This window comes from Peromyscus leucopus, chromosome 2, assembly GCF_004664715.2.
Source record: "Peromyscus leucopus breed LL Stock chromosome 2, UCI_PerLeu_2.1, whole genome shotgun sequence".
Classification (NCBI taxonomy): Eukaryota; Metazoa; Chordata; class Mammalia; order Rodentia; family Cricetidae; genus Peromyscus; species Peromyscus leucopus.
The window spans coordinates 14,208,731-14,227,743 of NC_051064.1; positions in this window are offsets into that span (position 1 = coordinate 14,208,731).

The following is a 19,013-nucleotide window of genomic DNA, read 5'->3' on the forward strand; positions in this document are numbered from 1 at the left end:
CATATTATTCCATGCTGTTAAAAGTCATTAATAGAGTTTCAGGTCATAAATTCTCAAAAGAGGGAGAATGATAAGGAGACTAACAAAGTTTGAGTATGAAATCATGAGCATCTCATGATCAGCAGGCAAGAGAAGAAATAGTCATGATAGAGGCCAGCAGATGGTTCTGCAGCATCAGGATCTAAGTTCAGATCTCCAGCTCCTGTGTGAAAAGCTGGGTAAGGTGGTGCTTCCTGTAAACCAAGCACCTAAGAGGGAAAGACAGGAGGATCCCTTGAGCTTGCTGGCCAGTCTGTCTAGCCATATCAGTGAGATTCATGTTAACATGTTGACTGAGAGTCTCTTTATCAAAATAAGTTGAAGAATAACAGAAGACATGGACCAGACAGTGATGACAAGCTTCCACATTTATACATATGCATACACACACACACACACACACACACACACACACACACACACACACACACACCCTCAAGGAAAACAAAATGCAAAGAACTTACCTAACAAATCTTGCCTGGTTTTGTCTGCATTCACCTGGGCTCTGAGTTTGCACTCTGCCATCTTTTCCCTGTGCTATGTTCTTCTAGTCATGTCATCACTGCCAAATAAAATTTATGTTACTATATTTTATTAGTGCACATAAAAACAATTTCAAGACCTAATACTTTGGACTACTACTTGCCCTCTATATTTCCTTCCTCATAGCCTGTGTCTAGCCATACTGTACTTCTGGTACATGGTGACAAAGATCCCTACATTTCAGGTTCTGAACCCTCCCAATATTACTGCTTTTACCTCTTCAAATCAGTTGCTTGTGATTTTAAACTTCTTCAATAGCCACAGCCTTAGAACATGGACAGAAGTTGTTAGGGCATGTTAGTATTCTTTGTTTCATATTTTTGCTCCCAGAGAGGAGAAAAGAATAAGAACAGAAAAGGTTAGGGATATTTGCCCCATTTCTCAGTCTTATAATCAGTTAATCACAAAAAGAAATCTAAAAAACTGTATAATTAGTATTGATATCCATGCTCAAAAGTGTTCCCATTTAACTCTGAGAAAAAGCTTTTAAAACCAATAGATTTCCAGGTTCTTATAACCGGTCCTCCAGTGTACAGCTGGAGACCACTGGGAAATGACTGCAACAAATGTATTTGAGAAATTGCATGGCTGAAAGCCTCACACATAATTCCAGCCAAGCAAAGACAATGTGTTAAGAAACTGAATCTCTGAGGGAAAGTGGGTGCCTTGTCCTTGACTGTTCTAGAAATTATTTGATCCAGTTTTGAGAATTACTATTAATTTTCATAAAAAACTATAAGAGAGTTACTTTGTTATTAATTGCCTAATACTTACCATGCAAAAATATTCTTAATTTACTAAAGTAGGCAGCTTGTATTCCTCTCTTCCCCCAAACATGACTACTATACAGGGTTGTATCCAGAATAATCTGACAATTAATATAGGTAATGACAGGAAAGCAAAATGGAAAGGTAATTTGTTCAATATTCTCAACCACTGCCAATAAGGGTCTGCAATTCCAGTAGAAAGGTCATCAAACACAACTGAGCTCGGTAAGAAAAAAAAATTACATCATACCTATCATCCACCCCATATGTTAGCATAGTTCCAAGCTATCAGAAGTCCCATCAGCCCGTGACTTCTCCCACAGAGGAAAGTGAGAATATATTGAGTACCAGGACCTTTTCTCCAGTCTCATAAAATACTTCTCATTAGTACACCCTCTTTATCCTATCCCCTCGTAACATCAAGGAAATTAAAACCAAATGAATGACTGATCTACCGCTAGGTGTATATCTCATATAAATGAGATAAGTATGCCAAAGAGTTACAGATATGCCTATACTTTTCTGTTCATAGCAACAGCCAAGAAATTGACTAATCTTATTTACCAACTAATAAATGGATAAAGAAAATGCTACTCATCCTTTTAATAAAGGAAGACATATCATTTGTGACAATACAGATGAACTGGAAAATAATATTCTAAGTGAAATAGTTTAGATACAGAGAGAAAAAATTATTAATTATGTAATTTACAAATAGAATTTAAAAAAGATCAAATTCATAAAGGTAACATACAGTGGAGACATCCAAAGACTGAGTGGTAGAAAAAAATGAGTCAAATAATTCAGTTAATTTGTGCATGAGGAAAAAGTTCTGAGTATCTAACATACAGTGTGGTGATAGTTAATTGCATTGTAAAGTGCATTTAAAATTTGATAAGATAGAACTTAATTATTCACTATAAGTTACACATGATATAATTGTGTTAAGGACACAGACATTTTAATCTGTTTTGTGGTAACTGTTTCCTCCTATGTGGATACATAACAAGATTTAGATCTCAATATATACATTTTACAGCTGTTTTAATATATCAGTAAAAAATACTTTCAGTTATTGAGTCATCACAGATATACTGTAGACATTATCTCACTTTACAACAATTTTTAGTACGTGATTTGATGTTTTGTTTCTATTTTGTAGACTAAATACTGATCCTTAAATGAATTAATCTCTAAACAGAAATCATAAATCAAGTAAGTGGTGTCCTGTATTTGAATTTTACAGCCAAAGGCAACATGTATAATGTGATCTTTCACATTTTGCCTTTTGTAACTTAAGTTTCTATCTTTCAATGTTATAAAATAGGAGGTACTAATGCAAATATAAAGTGGATTCAATAAAGAAGAAAGCCAAGGTCCCTTGACTAACATTCTTCTAGTACTTGCCTTATATGCATCATTTCCATACAAAGAAAATTCTATACTTTGTTTATTCATTCATTCATCCATTTCTCAATTAAATAAAACTTTAGCAAGCATGAACTATACTAAGCATTACTACAGTTGCTGTGGCCGACTGAAGGAAGAAAGCTAATACAAATTCTGTCTTGTAACATGAATGAGACGAGAAAGTAACCAAGGTAAATGAGACACAGTTTAAAAGAATTCACAAGAGCGAAAAACTGAACCAAGAGCAAACAAAACCTCCAGAAATTTCAAACAGAGGCCAAGGAAGGTCCCACAGAGCAGGGATTTTTGAGTGATAAGAATACACCAGAAAGAAAATATACCATGCACATATGTAAGAAAGCACACTTAGCCAGAGGAGTGGGCATCAATACTTTGATATGAAAGAATCCCTCATGCATATGAAGAAGGGAGAAGAAGGGAGTAATGCAGGAGAATTCAGAAGGAGAAAAACAAGAGGTACATCAAAGAGTTCCAGAGGGAGACAGGTCCTGAAAAGTCCTGGAAAAGTCATGGAAACAACCTTGGGTCTTAACCTGATAAATAGAAACTTTCAGAAAATGTGAGTCAGCCTGTAAAAGTGTGGCTAAAGCTCTGTACCTCAAGGGTAAAGTTATGGCAGATGGGGGAGAATAAGACTCTGAACCACGAAGCAAAGCACAGAGTTTATGAGATTGGATACACACAACCTAGAAAAAGGTTCTGGGAGATTATGATGCAAGGCCTACACTGTGTAGCTCCCAAACCATTCTGGAGAGTGCCTTCCTCAGAACAGTATGCATGTTAATTTTAAAGCAAGATATTTAATGTAAGGTCAAGCCCAAATTACAAATACATAATTAAACAACTAATTATAAAATGCAATTATTAAGGTTCATCCTGGAAATGCCATAAGTATAGAATTATAAACTAGAGGTATTTACAATACCTAATATAAAAGCATTTATAAGACAAAAACAAAACTGTTAAGAAATGTTTTTAAAAATGTCATTATATGTGAAAAACAATGAATTAAACATGGGTTAGACACATCTAAAGAGAGAATTTAGAACAGAAATAAATAGGAAGAAATTGCCAAAGTTATAACACAGAGAGTGATCAGAAAGACCATTGGGAACTTCTTAGGACACTTGACATATATGTGACACTCTGGAAGCAGACTGTCCACAGACTAGTGAAAGACTGACATTATAGTGCCTGAGTATTTTCCAGAACTGCTAAGTCCTGGATCTTCAAATTAAAAACCAAAACAAACAAACAACAAAGCTAAGTTAAAAAGAACGACTATTTCCTAAGAAAAGTTGAAGTTTGTGCCCCCCCACTAGATTCTGCTCAGAAAGACCTATTCCACAGCCCTTGTTCTCCTGTCTCATCACCCACAACATCACTCGGCCCTCCCCACAGCCTGTGGCAGACCTCCTCTGCTCAGCTGGAGGCCACTCAGATCAGAAAAACAGGTGAGTAACCTGCCTGCCAGCTGAACCACCCCACTCCATATGCTCTGTTCTCAAAGACACATTCCATCACCAGCCCTTCCCATCTCATCACCAGCCCAAAGTCCAGTCCCAGCCCCCAAACCCAGGGGACTTCTGCTGCTCACGTTCAGGTCACACCAATGAGAAGAACATTGCAGGCCACACCAGTCAGAAAAACAGGTACTAATCACACCCACTCAGAGAAACAAAGACCCCCCTCCTGCACCAAAGGTCAAGCTAACTGCCAGAAGGCCAACTCCCAAATTGGACAGAGACTTTCTACTAGAACAGAGGTCATTCCAGCTGCAAGAAATCCAGGCCACAAAGATTAGAAGACAAAAGAGAAAACAGAAATCAAGGAACAAAACACCCAACCAACAATGATAAACTCAGGAACCAGGACCTAGACCTAAAATCATCCCAAACCCCGATGCCTAAATTCCAGTGTATAAATATAATCAACAACAGTCAGAGCAATATGGCACCATCAGAGCCCAGTTGTTCTACAATAGCAAGATGTGAATAAACCAACACATCTGAAGCACAAGGAAAATACCTTAAAACTAACTTTATGATGATGATAGAGGTCCTTAAGGAAGAAATGAAAAACTCCCTTAAAGAAATCTAGGAAAAGACAACCAAATAATTGGAGAAAATCAATAAATTCCTGAAATAATCCAAGAAAGGCAAGAATAACAAAAAAAAAGGTGAACAAAATTATTAAAGACCTGTAAACTGAAATATAAGCAATAAAAAACACAAACTGAGGAAATTCTGAAAATGAAAAATCTGTGTAATTAAACAGGAACTACAGAAGCAAGCATCACCAACAGAATATAAGAGATGGAAGAGAAATTACCAGGCATTGAAAATATAATAAAAGAAATAAATTCATTTATAAAAAAAAATGTTAATTTCTAAAAATTCCCTAACACAAAACATCTAGGAAATCTGGGACACTATAAAAAGACCAAACCTAAGAATATAGGAATAGAAGAAGGATAATAATCCTAGCTCAAAAATCCAGATGATATATTTAGCAAAATCATAGAAGATAATTTCTTTACCTAAAGAAAGACATGTCTATAAAGGTGCAAGAACTTACAGAACACCAAATAGATTGGGTCAGAAAAGAAAGTCCTCCTGCCACATAATAAACAAAACACTAAACATACAGGACAAAGAAATATTATTAAAAGCTTCAAGGAAAACACACCAAGTAGCATATAAAGGCAGACCTATGCAATTATACCTGACTTCTCAATAATGATTCTAAAAGGCAGAAGGTACTGGACAGATGTCTCATAGTGTCTAAGAGACCACAGATGCCAGCCCAGACTACTATATCCAGAAAAATTTTATATCACCATAGATAGAGAAAACAAGATATTTCATGACAAAGTCAAATTTAAATAATATCTATCCACAAATCCTGCCCTAGGGAAGGTACTAGAAGGAAAACTCCAACCAAAGGAATTTAACTACATCCATGAAAATACAGGTAATAGACAATCTCACATAATCAAAAACCAAAGAAGGGAAACACATACACACACACTACCACAACCATAAACAACAACAAAATAACATGAATTAACAATCATTGATCATTAATATCTCTCAACATCAGTGGATTCAATTGACCAATAAAAAGACATAGGCTAACCATATGGATATGAAAGCATGATCCATCCTTCTATTGCATACAAGAAACATACCTCAACATTAAAGATAGACATTACCTCAAAATTAAGGTTGGAAAAATATTTTCAAGCAAATGAACACAAGAAGCAAGCTGGTGTAGCTATCCTAATATCTAACAAAATAAATTTCAAACCAAAATTAATCAAAAGAGCTGGAGAATGATATTTCATACTAACCAAAGGAAAAAAACACCAAGATGATGTTTCAGTTCTAAACCTCTATTCTCCAAATGCAAGTACAACCACAGTTGTAAAGGAAATATTACTAAAGCTTAAATCACACATTGACCTTGCACATTAATAGTGCGAGACTGCAACACCTGACTCTCACCAATGGACAGGTCATCCAGATAAAAACTAAACAAAGAAATAATGGTACTAACAGACATTATGAATTAAATGGACCAAACATATCTACAGAATATTTCACCCAAACACAAAAGGATATACTTTCTTCTCAGCACCTCATGTAATATTCCCCAAAATTAACCTCATAGGCAGTCACAAAGCAAGTCTCTCAAAAGACACAGGAAAATTGAAATAACCCCTTGTATCCTATCAGACCAACATGGATTAAAGCTGGATATCAACAACAACAGAAAACCTACAAACACATGGAACCTTAACAACTACTGTTTCAAGGTAGAAAGAAAGAAACTAAAGACTTACTAGAAATCAATGAAAATGAATGCACAACCTACCTAGACTTATGGGACACAGTGAAAGCAGTGTTAAGGAAAAAATTCATAGCATTAAGTGCCTGAATAAACAAATTACGGAGATCTCATACTAGCAACTTAATAGAACAACTGAAAGCTCTAGAACAAACAAAGAAAAAAGCAAACACATGCAAGATGAGTAGATGGCAGAAATAAATGGGACTAAAATCAATAAAATAGAAACACAGAGAAAATATAAAAGAATCACTGAAATGAAGAGTTGGTTCTTTGAGAAAATCAACAAGATAGACAAATTCTTTTCCAAACCAAATAAAAGGCAGTGAGATAACATCCAAATTAACAAAATCAGAAACAAAAAGGGGGAAATAAGACAGACATCGAGGAAATATAAAGAATCATAGAACATACTTGAAAAACCTGTACTCGACAAAATTGGAAAATCAAGATCATATAAACAATTTAAATAGAAGTTGAACCCTGAGGAAATAGAAGCAGTCATTAAAACTCTCCCAACCAAAGAAAACTTGGGGTCAGATGGTTTTAGTGGAGAATTCTGCAGACATTCAAACAAGACCTAATACCAATATTCCTCAAATTATTCCACAAAGTAGAAACAGAAGAAATATTGTCAAATTCATTTTATGAGGCCACAGGCACTTGATCCCAAAACCACACAAAGATTCAACCAAGAAATAGAATTATAGATCAGTTTCCCCTCATGAACATTGATGTAAAAATAATCAGTAATGTACTTGCAAACTGAATCTAAGAACACATCTAAAAGTTCATCTACCATGATTACGTAGGCTTCATTCCAGAGATGCTGGGATGGTTCAACAATGAAAATTTGTAATGTATTTCACCTTATGAACAAACTAAAAGACAAAAATGATCATCTATTTAGAAGCTGAAAAAGCCTTTGAAAAAATCCAGTCTTCCTTTATGATTAAAAATCTTGAAGAGATCAGGGCTATAAAGCACATACTTGAACATAATAAATGCACTTTATGGCAAGAAGACAGTCAATATCAAATTAAATGGAGAGAAATGCATAGTAATTCCACTAAAATCACAAGACAAGGCTGTCCTCTCTCTTCATATGTATTCAATGTAGTACATGAAGTTCCAGCTAGAACAATATGACAACTGAACGAGTGATGATATCATAGTATACATAACAAGTGCAAAAATTCTACCAGGGCACTCCTTCAGCTGATAAACACCTTCAGTGAAGTGCTGGATAAAAGAATAACTTAAAAAAAATCAGTAGCCCTCCTATATACAAATGATCAATGTTATGAGAAATAAATCAGGGAAAGAATGTCCTTCACAATAGCTACCAATAATAAAAATATATATATATTGGGGGCAACTTTAGGCAAGCAAGTGAAAGACCTGTATGATAAAAACTACAAGTTTTGAAAAAAGAAAATTGTAGAAGAAACCAAAAGATGGAAAAATCTCCCATGCTCATGGATTGGTAGGATTAACATAGTAAAAATGGCCACCTTACCAAAATCAATCTACAGATTCAGTGCAATTCCCATCAAAGTTACAACACATTTGTTTACAAACTGTGAATGAACAATACTCAACTTCATATGAAAAAACAAAAAGCCCAATATGGCTAAAATATTCTTAAACAATAAAAAATCTCTGGAGATATCACTATCCCTGGTTTCAAGCTGCACTACAAAACTGTAGTAATAAAAATTGTATGGTATTGGTGAAAAAACAGACAAGTTGATCAATGGAATTAAATAAAAAACCCAGACATAATTCCACACACATATGGACACTTCATTTTTGATAAACAATCCAAAAATATACAATGGAAAAAAAGGAAAGCATCTTCAAAAAACTATACTGGTCCAAATTGGTGTTGGCATGTAGAAGAATGCAAGTAGATCCATATCTATCACCCTTCACAAAACTCAAGTCCAAGTGGATCAAAGATGTAAAAATGAGCTTGTATCTTATTCTTTGGAAATTTTTGTTTATTGTTTTGCCTTGAGACAGGCTCTCCTGCATACCAGGCTGCCTTTGAACTCCATGTGACTGAGTGACTTGGATTTCTGATCTTTTCACTTCCACCTCCCTACAGCTTGAAGGACAGGCATTAAGCACTATGCCCAGTTAATGAAGCATTGGGGATCAGATACAGCGCTTGTGAAAGGCTACGAAAATGAGCTACATTTCCAGCTCTGGAATATATGAATCACTGAAAATCCTACCCATTTTTCCTGAAATGGAAATCATGTAGGGTTGAGGATTAGCTTCCAAAGATTAAAAAAGTGACTGATAATTTAGTTGATATTTAGAATCAAAGAACACATAGGTTAATTATAGCTTTAAATTATAAAAGTGTTTTCTTATCAAAGTTAAAATTTCAAACTCCTATGAAAAGTTTCATAATTATTGGATATATACATATGAAAATGTTATTTTGTTAGAGTGGAATTTCAAGCTGTTCAAGTTATAACTATAACCCCAACTAAACAATTATACAAAGAAAAAGAAGGATCTAATAGTTGTATATGGAAAAGGGACAACTGTATATATGTCATATGTATATACAAAAGCATTCATGATATATAATGCACACAAGCAAATATAAGTATATACAATACAAACACAATATTATATTTTAAACATTAGATAATGAATTAAAATTTAACAGGTATCAGTATTTGCCTTAAAAAGAACATGAAAGTGGTTAATGGAAGACTATACAAACAATGAAAACTTAAAAGGACCTAACCCACTGGAAGCAGATATTGGCACATGGGATAAAATGGTCTGTGGCAGTATTGTGTTCCCCAAAATATTGTGCACCCTAATAAACTTATCTGGGGTCAGAGAACAGAACAGCCAGTGGATATAGAGGCCAGAAAATAGTGGCACACATGCCTTTAATCCTAGCATTCCAGAGACAGAAATCCATCTGGATCTCTGTGAGTTCAAGGCCACACTGGAAAGAGCCAGGCATGGTGACACACACCTTTAATCCCAGGGAGTGATGGCAGAAAGCAGAAAGATATATAAGGCATAAAGACCAGGAACTAGAAGCATTTGGCTGGTTAAGCTTTCAGGCTTTTGAGAAGTTCAGCTGAGACCGAAGGACTCAGAGGCTTCCAGTCTGAGGAAACAGGATCAGGTGAGAAAATGGTGAGGTGAGGTGGCTGTGGCTTGTTCTGCTTCTCTGATCTTCCAGCATTCAACCCAGTACCTGGCACCAGGTACGTTTTTATTAATAAGAACTTTTAGGATTCATGCTGCAAGGGTCATTTGAAAAGCAAGGCCTTGTACTAAGTGTCCCATAGCATTTTCCTCTCAGATAACCTTCCATCTTAAAGGGAAGCTTAATACATAGTCTAATGTGAGGTGGAACATTCTACAAGCAGGCTCCTTGATATCAGGTATCAAGCAACTCAAAGGCTTCAGAAGTACCTGAAACTGATTTGATATACTGGGCTCCTCCCTCCCTAACTATATACAAACAGCAAGGACGGCTGAGAGACACTCACCAACAAGCAAGGCCAAAATGAAAGAAAAACAAGCAGCTGTGTTCCTTAGAGGACTCTCAGACCAGCCTAGCTTCCAAGGAGGCTGTAGTGGGTAGCCATTCCAGGTTTGGTCTGGAAGTTCCAACCTCCATTGAGGTTTGGGTAACTATCACGCCTACAAGGCAGGTCCAAGAGAGGGCCCTGGAACCAAGATAGGGCAGCACATCTGGATCTTGGGTCTTCAGGCCCCTCTCTTAGCCCTGCCTTGTAGGCGTGATAGTTACCAAAGCCTCAATGGGGGTTGGAATTTCTAGACCAAAGGTGGAATGGCTACCCACTACAGAAGCAGGTCACGCAGGCAGCCTGGAAGAACCAGAGGCCAAATGAACTACCTAGAAGAAGCAGAGAGCAGACAAGCTGCAGGAAGGTGCTCAGTCTCCAATCTGTTGAGCTGCCTATAAGTTCTGCAGTGCATTGCTGGTGTCCAGCTTCATGAGCTTCCACCCATGCCAAAATGGGATGATAAAGCAGCTGTCTTTGAGCAATCTCTGGTCTTCTAAGTAACACCTCACCCATATTGCTTTAAGCTACAATGATTTTGATGATATCTTTCATCTGTCTAGTTTTGGTTGCCTATCTGAGATGAGTAAGCATTTGTTTACATTTCCCCAAGAGCAGTGTCACAAAACACTAAGCCAAGAAAATAATTTCATGAATAGATGTCTTTTAAGTTTGAAAAAAGTTGAAGCTACATTGAGAATTAAGCAGCTTTGCTAGATATTACTTTATGAACCATTTACTTAGAATAAATTGAATCAAGTAAATATTACTGATAGACTTCACTATAAAAAACTAGATTGCAAAAGGGTAAGTTTATTTAAGTCTGCCTATCACCAAATCATGAATTATCACAAGAACAAAATGATCAGCCTGAACTGGGGATGATGTACAGTGTCACCGCACATGCTTTCAACTTATAAGTAGCTAGGTTCATTATCCAAGACCAGAAATTAAATGAATCAACTCCTGGTCTGGCTATGGTTAATTCAATTTGTATTCCTGTACTGTTAAAAGCTACAAAAAATTACCCTGCACCTGATAAGATTGTATTAATGTCTTTCTAATATCCCCATAAAGGTCATGAAGGCAAAATTTATACAGAACAGGAAGTTTGAATGGACCAAAGCAGAAGTTTCATAATGAAAACATAAATAAATAAGTTAACACTGAAGTACAAGAAGAATTCTCCAAGGAACATTATCTGATCAACAAATTTCAGCCAGCAAAGGCAAACTAACAAAAATAGCAAATGAGCAAGATAATATCAGAGTTCAAACTTGGAAGAGAAAATGCCATCATTAATCAACAGACAAACAACTACAGTAAAATGCAAATGCCACAATAATTACTGGAATGCCTGACACAACAATGTCACAGTGAGCAAGGCTCATCCTAATATCCTCCAGTGATTTGACATAGGACAATTCATTAACATCTGCCTTATGTTAACTATCAGCATTCTAGTGAATCCTAAGTTTACAATGGAAAAGTCAAACCTAAGGTAATATTAAAGCTTTCTAAAATTGAAATCCAATGTTAAGAGCTCATGGATTTATTGGTTTCTGATTATAATTTGAGAATACAGCTTCATATGCTGTGTTTCATGTTGAAGTATTCTACAAGATTAAATAATGTATTTTCCAATTTACAAATAAAAAAAATAGGGATTATGTCTCATATGGCTTGTGACATATGAAGGATGGTATTTCCAGTTACAAAATTACACTACAAAGGATTTGTTCTGTGGGGCTAGATCATCAAAAATGGTGATTTAATTTAGACCAGTTAAACAATCAATAGGTAGACATTACATAATGATGCATTAATGCCACTTCAGTGGCTACATGTATTTATCATCCTTAAGAAGAGTCATATATATATATATATATATATATATATATATATATATATATAATCTATAGACATGGAAATTGATCACTAGATCTGTCTCATTTCCATGAGATATATAGTACTGAACCCATAAGTACAGATGCCAAATGAAAAATATTATGTCCATGAGACAGTTTAACTTCAAAGCTCCTAAGAAAGCAAAAATCAGAAGTTACTTTCAAATTTAACATCTGTGTTCTCTGTGTACCTCTTAGAATGAAAACTTGCATAAAAAATGAAAATCAAATGATACTCAAAATAAAATTGTTATTGATTTACACATTGCTCAAAGTAAATAGTAGAGGCACTGGAACTAGCATTGATAGACTCTGTAGTAAATATTTCTCAAGAGATTAATCCATAATTTTATCTATTAAATGGTCCTCACTAGTGTCCCATTTTTCCATGTGCAATTTAATCTATGAGTTTGACAATTCTGACTCAGTTTCCCTTGTCTAAATTTTTATGAGAGATTGCTTCTATACTCAGTACAAAATACATTATATATTCTTATACTAAGTAAAGAGGAAGAAAATAATGTACCAACCAAGCAAGGCTTGTGGGTGGGGGTGAATGTGTGTACAGGTGCCTATATTTGTGCTTGAACCTGTAGAGTCCAGAGGTCAACACTAAGTGCCTTCTTTATCACTCTCCATTTTATTTTATGAGGCAAATCTCTCACTGGTTGACCTTGAATTCATTAACTGTATAGAGTGCCTGACCAGAGAGCTCCCAGAATTATCTGTCTCCATCTTCCAGTGCTGGTATTTCAGGTAAGAAGCCCCATAAAGGCCTTTTAGATGATTGCACTAATCTGAGCTCAGACCCCAATGCTGTGCAATTAGCATTTTATCTTTAGAAACATCTCCCTAGCCTCAATATTTTTATTTTTTCTTCTTTTTTAGTTTTTTGAGACAGGGTTTCTCTTTGTAGTTTTGGTGCTTGTCCTGGATCTCTCTCTGTAGACCAGGCTGACCTCAAACTCACAGAGATCTGCCTGGCTCTGTCTCCTGAGTGCTGAAATTAAAGGTGTGTGCTACTGCTACCCAGCCTATTTTTTCTTCTTTTAAAGAAATAATTTAAATAAATACTAAATTCAACAGATGATGAAAATAATTGGAAAAATCTAGGTTTGCCACATACAGACACACACATATGGATGCTCACAGACACGAACCCATGTGCTTCTATGTTTATATCCCTCACATAAGTATGGTAACTTGTAAGGCAAGATGTTTTAGGAGATCTAAAGGAAAATCAAGCACAATAACTGGACTACATGAATTGCCTAAAACGTTATGGGAAACAAAAAAATGTCATTCATATTCATGAACATAATTCCTTTTTCCCAAGGAAAGTATCTGAATTGTGTTTCAGGTCTTCAGAGATGGCTAAGACCTCAAAAACATTGACATTCTTCTTCTAAGAGGCCACTAAAGTTATGTATAGTCACTATTTTATAAGTGAAAAGAAGTTTATGAAAAGGCAAAGCAGAAGGAGAAGGAATATGTTTGATTTTTCCTTAATACAAAGTCGTTTACTTTCCAAATGTGAGCCACTCTCTTTCGTAAAGATATTTTTGTATTAATTTTGAGGGATAAGGAAAACCTAGACTCAAGACTTGATTTTACTTGTAGAAAATAGTATTGCACCAATATCAATAATCACATCATGCCTTGATTACTTAAATATAAGCTCCATTTAAGAGAGTTGCCTGTTCAGAAAATGTTGACATTGTGCCATTATCCTCCTTAATTAATAATGGACACAGTGAAATAACTTGCTATTGTATGGTGAGAGGTTAATTCTGTATCCATTTAATTTGGCTACATTAGGTTGATGTAATTTTAACAAAGTACCCATGTCATATGTAAATAAAATGAAATTTCTCATGTGTATAGGTTGCACAATATTGCATAAGGTCATTTCAGAAACAGAAAAGATGAAACTACATAAACTTCTGCTAGTGAATGTGAGTCACTGTATTATGGTGCACTGTACCAATGTACATCTCTTCAGAAGAACTTCACTTAGTAAAAGACAAGTTCTGAGATGGCAAAATTTCAATTGCTAGAGAATTGGAGGAGAAAAAGGTGAGAGAAGTTAATCAGTTAAAAAAAAAAAAAGTTAACATTGAAACCTTGACCTAAATCCTACCATTCACTAACAGCCAAAAAAAAACCAAAAAACAAAAAACAAAAAACAAAAAACAACTGTACTCTGTTCATATACTGCAGGGAACCATGGGAGTGTACAGCAGTGAAACTAGTGTTTGACAAGTAGACCCACCAGACATAGAATTCCGTGATGGGGAGCCCCACCTGGCAAAGCCATGGGGTCACTGGCTTTGGGAACTGATTGTTTTCTGTCTGTAACTTTCTCATGCGCCACCATTATACCTCCCTAAAAGAACAGCTGTGGGGTTCTTTCTACAGCCCATTGGTTTTGGTATTGTATTTCCCCAAATATTGTGCATGCTAATAAACTTATCTGGGGTCAGAGACAGAGCAGCCACAATATTAAACATAAAGGATAGGCAGTGGTAGCACACACCTTTAATCCTAGCATTCCAGAGGCAGAAATCCATGAGTTCAAGGATACAGCCAAGCATAGTGACTCACGCCTTTAATCCCAGAAAGGGAGCCTTTAATCCCAGGTAGTGGTGGTAGAAAACAAAAAGGTATATAAGGAGTGAGGATCAGAAACTAGAAGTATATGGCTGGTTAAGCATTCGGCTGGTTAAGAATTCAGGCTTTTGAGCAGCAATTCAGCTGAGACCCATTCTGGATAAGGACTCAGAGGCCTCCAGTCTGAGGAGACAAGACCAGCTGAGGATCCGGAAAGGTGAGGTAGCTGTGGCTTGTTCTGTCTCTCTGATCTACCAGCATTGACCCCAATAATTGGCCTCGGGTTTGATTTTATTAATAAGAACTTTTAAGATTCATGTTATAATTGGTAGCATGTTTTACATCTTTGAACATACTTATAGTTGTGGATGGTCAAGTTATGATTTCTGTTTAAGCTGTATAATTCTGATGTATATAAATAATATCAGAATGTTATTCTTTACTGCTATAGAAAAGTAGCAGTATTCTTAGTCACAAAGACAGCTAATTTTGGATTTCAGAACAAATTCAAAGAAGCCTAACTGCCCCTGCAGAAAATACACAAAGACTAATTCCCAGGTGTTGTTTATTGCTAAATCAAGGCTAGGCTGTTTACATGAGATATAGCTCCTTTCAGTAACTCTCTTTCTGCATGTACCCTAATGGCTTAAGGTTCAGTCAGTTATTTACTGTATGGGATCCCTCACCAGCTTAGAACTATGTGCATGGTTCAATGTGACATTACTAGCCTAAGAAAAACTACATGACTTATCTTGTGTTATGAGAATGGGTATGGCCCTGAAAATGTAACATATAATAGTCCAGAGTCTGGCTGTGAGGAAACACCAGTGGTGTGGAGAGAGAGAGAGCAGCAGCAGCCGCAGCGTGGAAAAAGACGGCTGTGTAGAGCTATGTGAGGGGTACTACAGGATGTGAGTGAAGTGTGTGTGTGTGTGTGTGTGTGTGTGTGTGTGTGTGTGAGAGAGAGAGAGAGAGAGAGAGAGAGAGAGAGAGAGGGAGAGGGAGAGGGAGAGGGAGAGGGAGAGGGAGAGGGAGAGGGAGAGGGAGAGGGAGAGGGAGAGGGAGAGGGAGAGCTGTGTGAAAGAGCTGCTGCTACATAGAGGAGCTGTGCCTAGGAACTGTGTAATGTGCTGCACGGTGAGTGAGCTATGTAAATGAGATGCTTAGCTGTGGCTGTGTGGAGATTTGTAGCTGTGGGGAGGTGAGGAAGATGAAGCCGTATAGAAAAGAGATGTAAAGAGAAATGTATGTAAAAGAAAGATGTGTAGTCATGTGAAAAGTGTACATTTGTAAAAATTTGTAGCTGTATGTAGCAGTCTGGAGATATGTAGCTGTGTGGAGACAGTCAGAGGCCATTCTTAAGCTGAAGGAAAAGAGAAAGTTATCATCAGAAAACATGTGTGTTTCCTTATTCTTTACCCCTCAGATAGAAAAAGTCTAGCCCTCAGATACATAAGAGTTTTTCCTACGCCTTAGCCATATTTGTGGGTTTTCTTGCATTACCCTGGAGGTGGCCTTGGAGCAGGCTCTATAAGGCCACCAATAATATACAAATCATCTAGACTGTTAATTCTAACCCATTGTAAGACGATTTGCTAAACAGTCTTATTAATAAAAAATCCAGAGTCAGACATTGAGGTAAAAACTGAGAAATCAGAAAAGCAGAAAGAAGCCAGTCATATTCTTACCACTTGGAAATCCTTAGCCAAAGAGAACTACTTCCTGTATACCCACATCTATATGCCTTTCTGTTCTGTATCTCACTTCCTCTCTCTGGCCAGCTACATCACTTCCTGCCTGTCTGTACAGACCTCCAGACCTCTATAGTTAGTGCTGGAATTAAAGGCATGTGTCTGTCACCATGCCTGGCTCTGTTCAGTGTGGCCAAGAACTCACAAAGATCTGGATGGATCTCTGCCTCCTGAATGCGAGGCTTATAGGTATGTGCTACCATTGGCTGACTTCTGTGTTTAATATAGTGGCGACTTTTTCCTCAGGTAAGATTTATTAGAGTGCAAAATATATTGGGGGACACAATATTTTTACCACAATCCATGTAAAAGCAAGTTATACTCCCTTATAGGGCAGTCTTTTATAATCAATATTTCCCTAATTGAGTCACCTGAATCCAATGTACTTCAGTGTTTTCCTTACCTAGATCTTGTGAAAAACATTCTTAGCTAGTTGTGTTCTTGGAGACATCCTACCCTTTTCCTAAGAGTTGTGGGAAATGTCCCAGCATCTGATTCTTTCATATTGTGAAAATCATGTGTTAGACCCTAATAAACCTTTCCATTTTAGTAATTCCTTGGTTAAAGGAAATGCAGTAAACCAAAAAAAAAAAAAAAAAAAAAAAAAATCTATGTAAACCTACATCCTGTAGACATTTCTGCAGTTTGTGCTTTTTCTAGCCAACTATCTCTAAGCTGCATTTCTGATGGTTCTCTAGTGCTTTGTGTTATAATACATCTGCTTTTCTGGTGATGTGTTTGTCCCTTGCACCTGGCCCCTCTACAGTTTTAGCACCTGATTTATCCAGTGAGCAAATACCTGGCAACATTAGCTCAGAAAGAAAATACAATTCCAAAAACAGTAAACTAAAGAAATTCAATTAAGCAAGAAGAGTTCATTTGAAAAACCAACCTCCTTTTTCTTCTTTAAGAAAAAAAAAATCATCAAATACAAATCAAATAATGAAATAGGGCTAAAGGTTTAAAATAATCACTAAAGATGAAATTGAGTTAAAGTATTAAACAGAACTACAAACCCTGAATAATAGATGACATGAAATCCAAGGAAGCCATTTAAAAATAATCTGCCTTTTCCAAAGAAAGCAGGGTAATGTTTGATGATGTTATCAGCTTTCACTGAAGCAAAATGTCACAAATCTGAAAAGAAAGGATGACTCAAAGCCTCATATTGGGATCCACTAATGCACAGCCAGAGGAGAAGAAGCACATAAAGACCAGGGGCTGAAATTCTGAGTGAAGAGGGTTTCAAATTCCCTTTATGGTACTGGAGAACAAAGTGGTGCCTTCCAGTATAGGGAATCGGTTTGGGACCATAGTGAATCCATACAGCGGAAGGGCCTCATTCATGTAAAGGACAGAACCACCAGCAATGAAGAGGTCGTAGTAGGGCACATCCAAAGGTCTCATTTCTCACCTTTTCCACAGAGGCTACAAGTGCTCAGCTAAGTCCATCAATATAAGAACAGGGGAAGCCGGGCGGTGGTGATGCACGCCTTTAATCCCAGCACTCAGGAGGCAGAGGCAGGTGGATCTCTGTGAGTTCGAGGCCAGCCTGGACTACAAGTGCGTTCCAGGAAAAGGCACAAAGCTACACAGAGAAACCCTGTCTCGAAAAACCAAAAAAAAAAAAAAAAAAAAAAAAAAAGAACAGGGAAATATAGCCCTTGCCCCTAAGCTAGTAAATATGTGAAAATTCTATATTACAAATTGTTCTGAATGTTTCTTTGGGAGATGTGAGCAAATATGTACTCACCCCAAAGAGGACACTAATGACAGACCAAAGTAAAGATGTCAGCAAAGTTCACCATGGTTAAAAAGTGACTTCATTGGTCTTGCTTGAATCAGAGGTCACTTATAGGAATGTGGATGACCCCAAAGGAGAACCACAACTGAAAAGTCTCACCCCAGTATATGTTACAACTTCTCCATAGTTGCATACACAAAATCCCTCCTTTCAGTTAAATTCCCACACTGTATATATTACTCTATAACCTTCTGAGACCAGAAGGCTACACGCAGCCTGGGTAGAATTACATAAAGTTGGAAGTTAGATACATGAAGGAGAGGATGAAGATCCTGTGAGGGCTTCATAACCTAACCCTCATTTCTTTGAAGGAACATCAACAAGCTAGATCATGAGAGCCTTCTGCTAACGGTCACAGAATCTCCTCTGAGGATGATAATGGTTATTACGCTTCAGGAACAACACATATGAAGAAAGAAATTATGTTATTTTTTTAAACGACAGATGAAGAATACATATTCACAAGTCATACATTATAATTTCAAAAATAATAAATTATTACAAAAAATAGGGCACCAAGGGTACATGAGAGGGTTTGGAAGGAAGCAAATAAAGGAGAAATGGCATAATCATAATCTCAAAAAAATATTCAACATAATTTTTAAAAAGAGAACGTGAACTTGGGAGGAAAATACGGTCAGGAAAAGAAAGTCTTAGACGATGTGGGAGATAATGGATGATATAATAAAAACATTTTATGTAAGTATGAAATTATCAAAGAATAAATAATAATGAAGAAA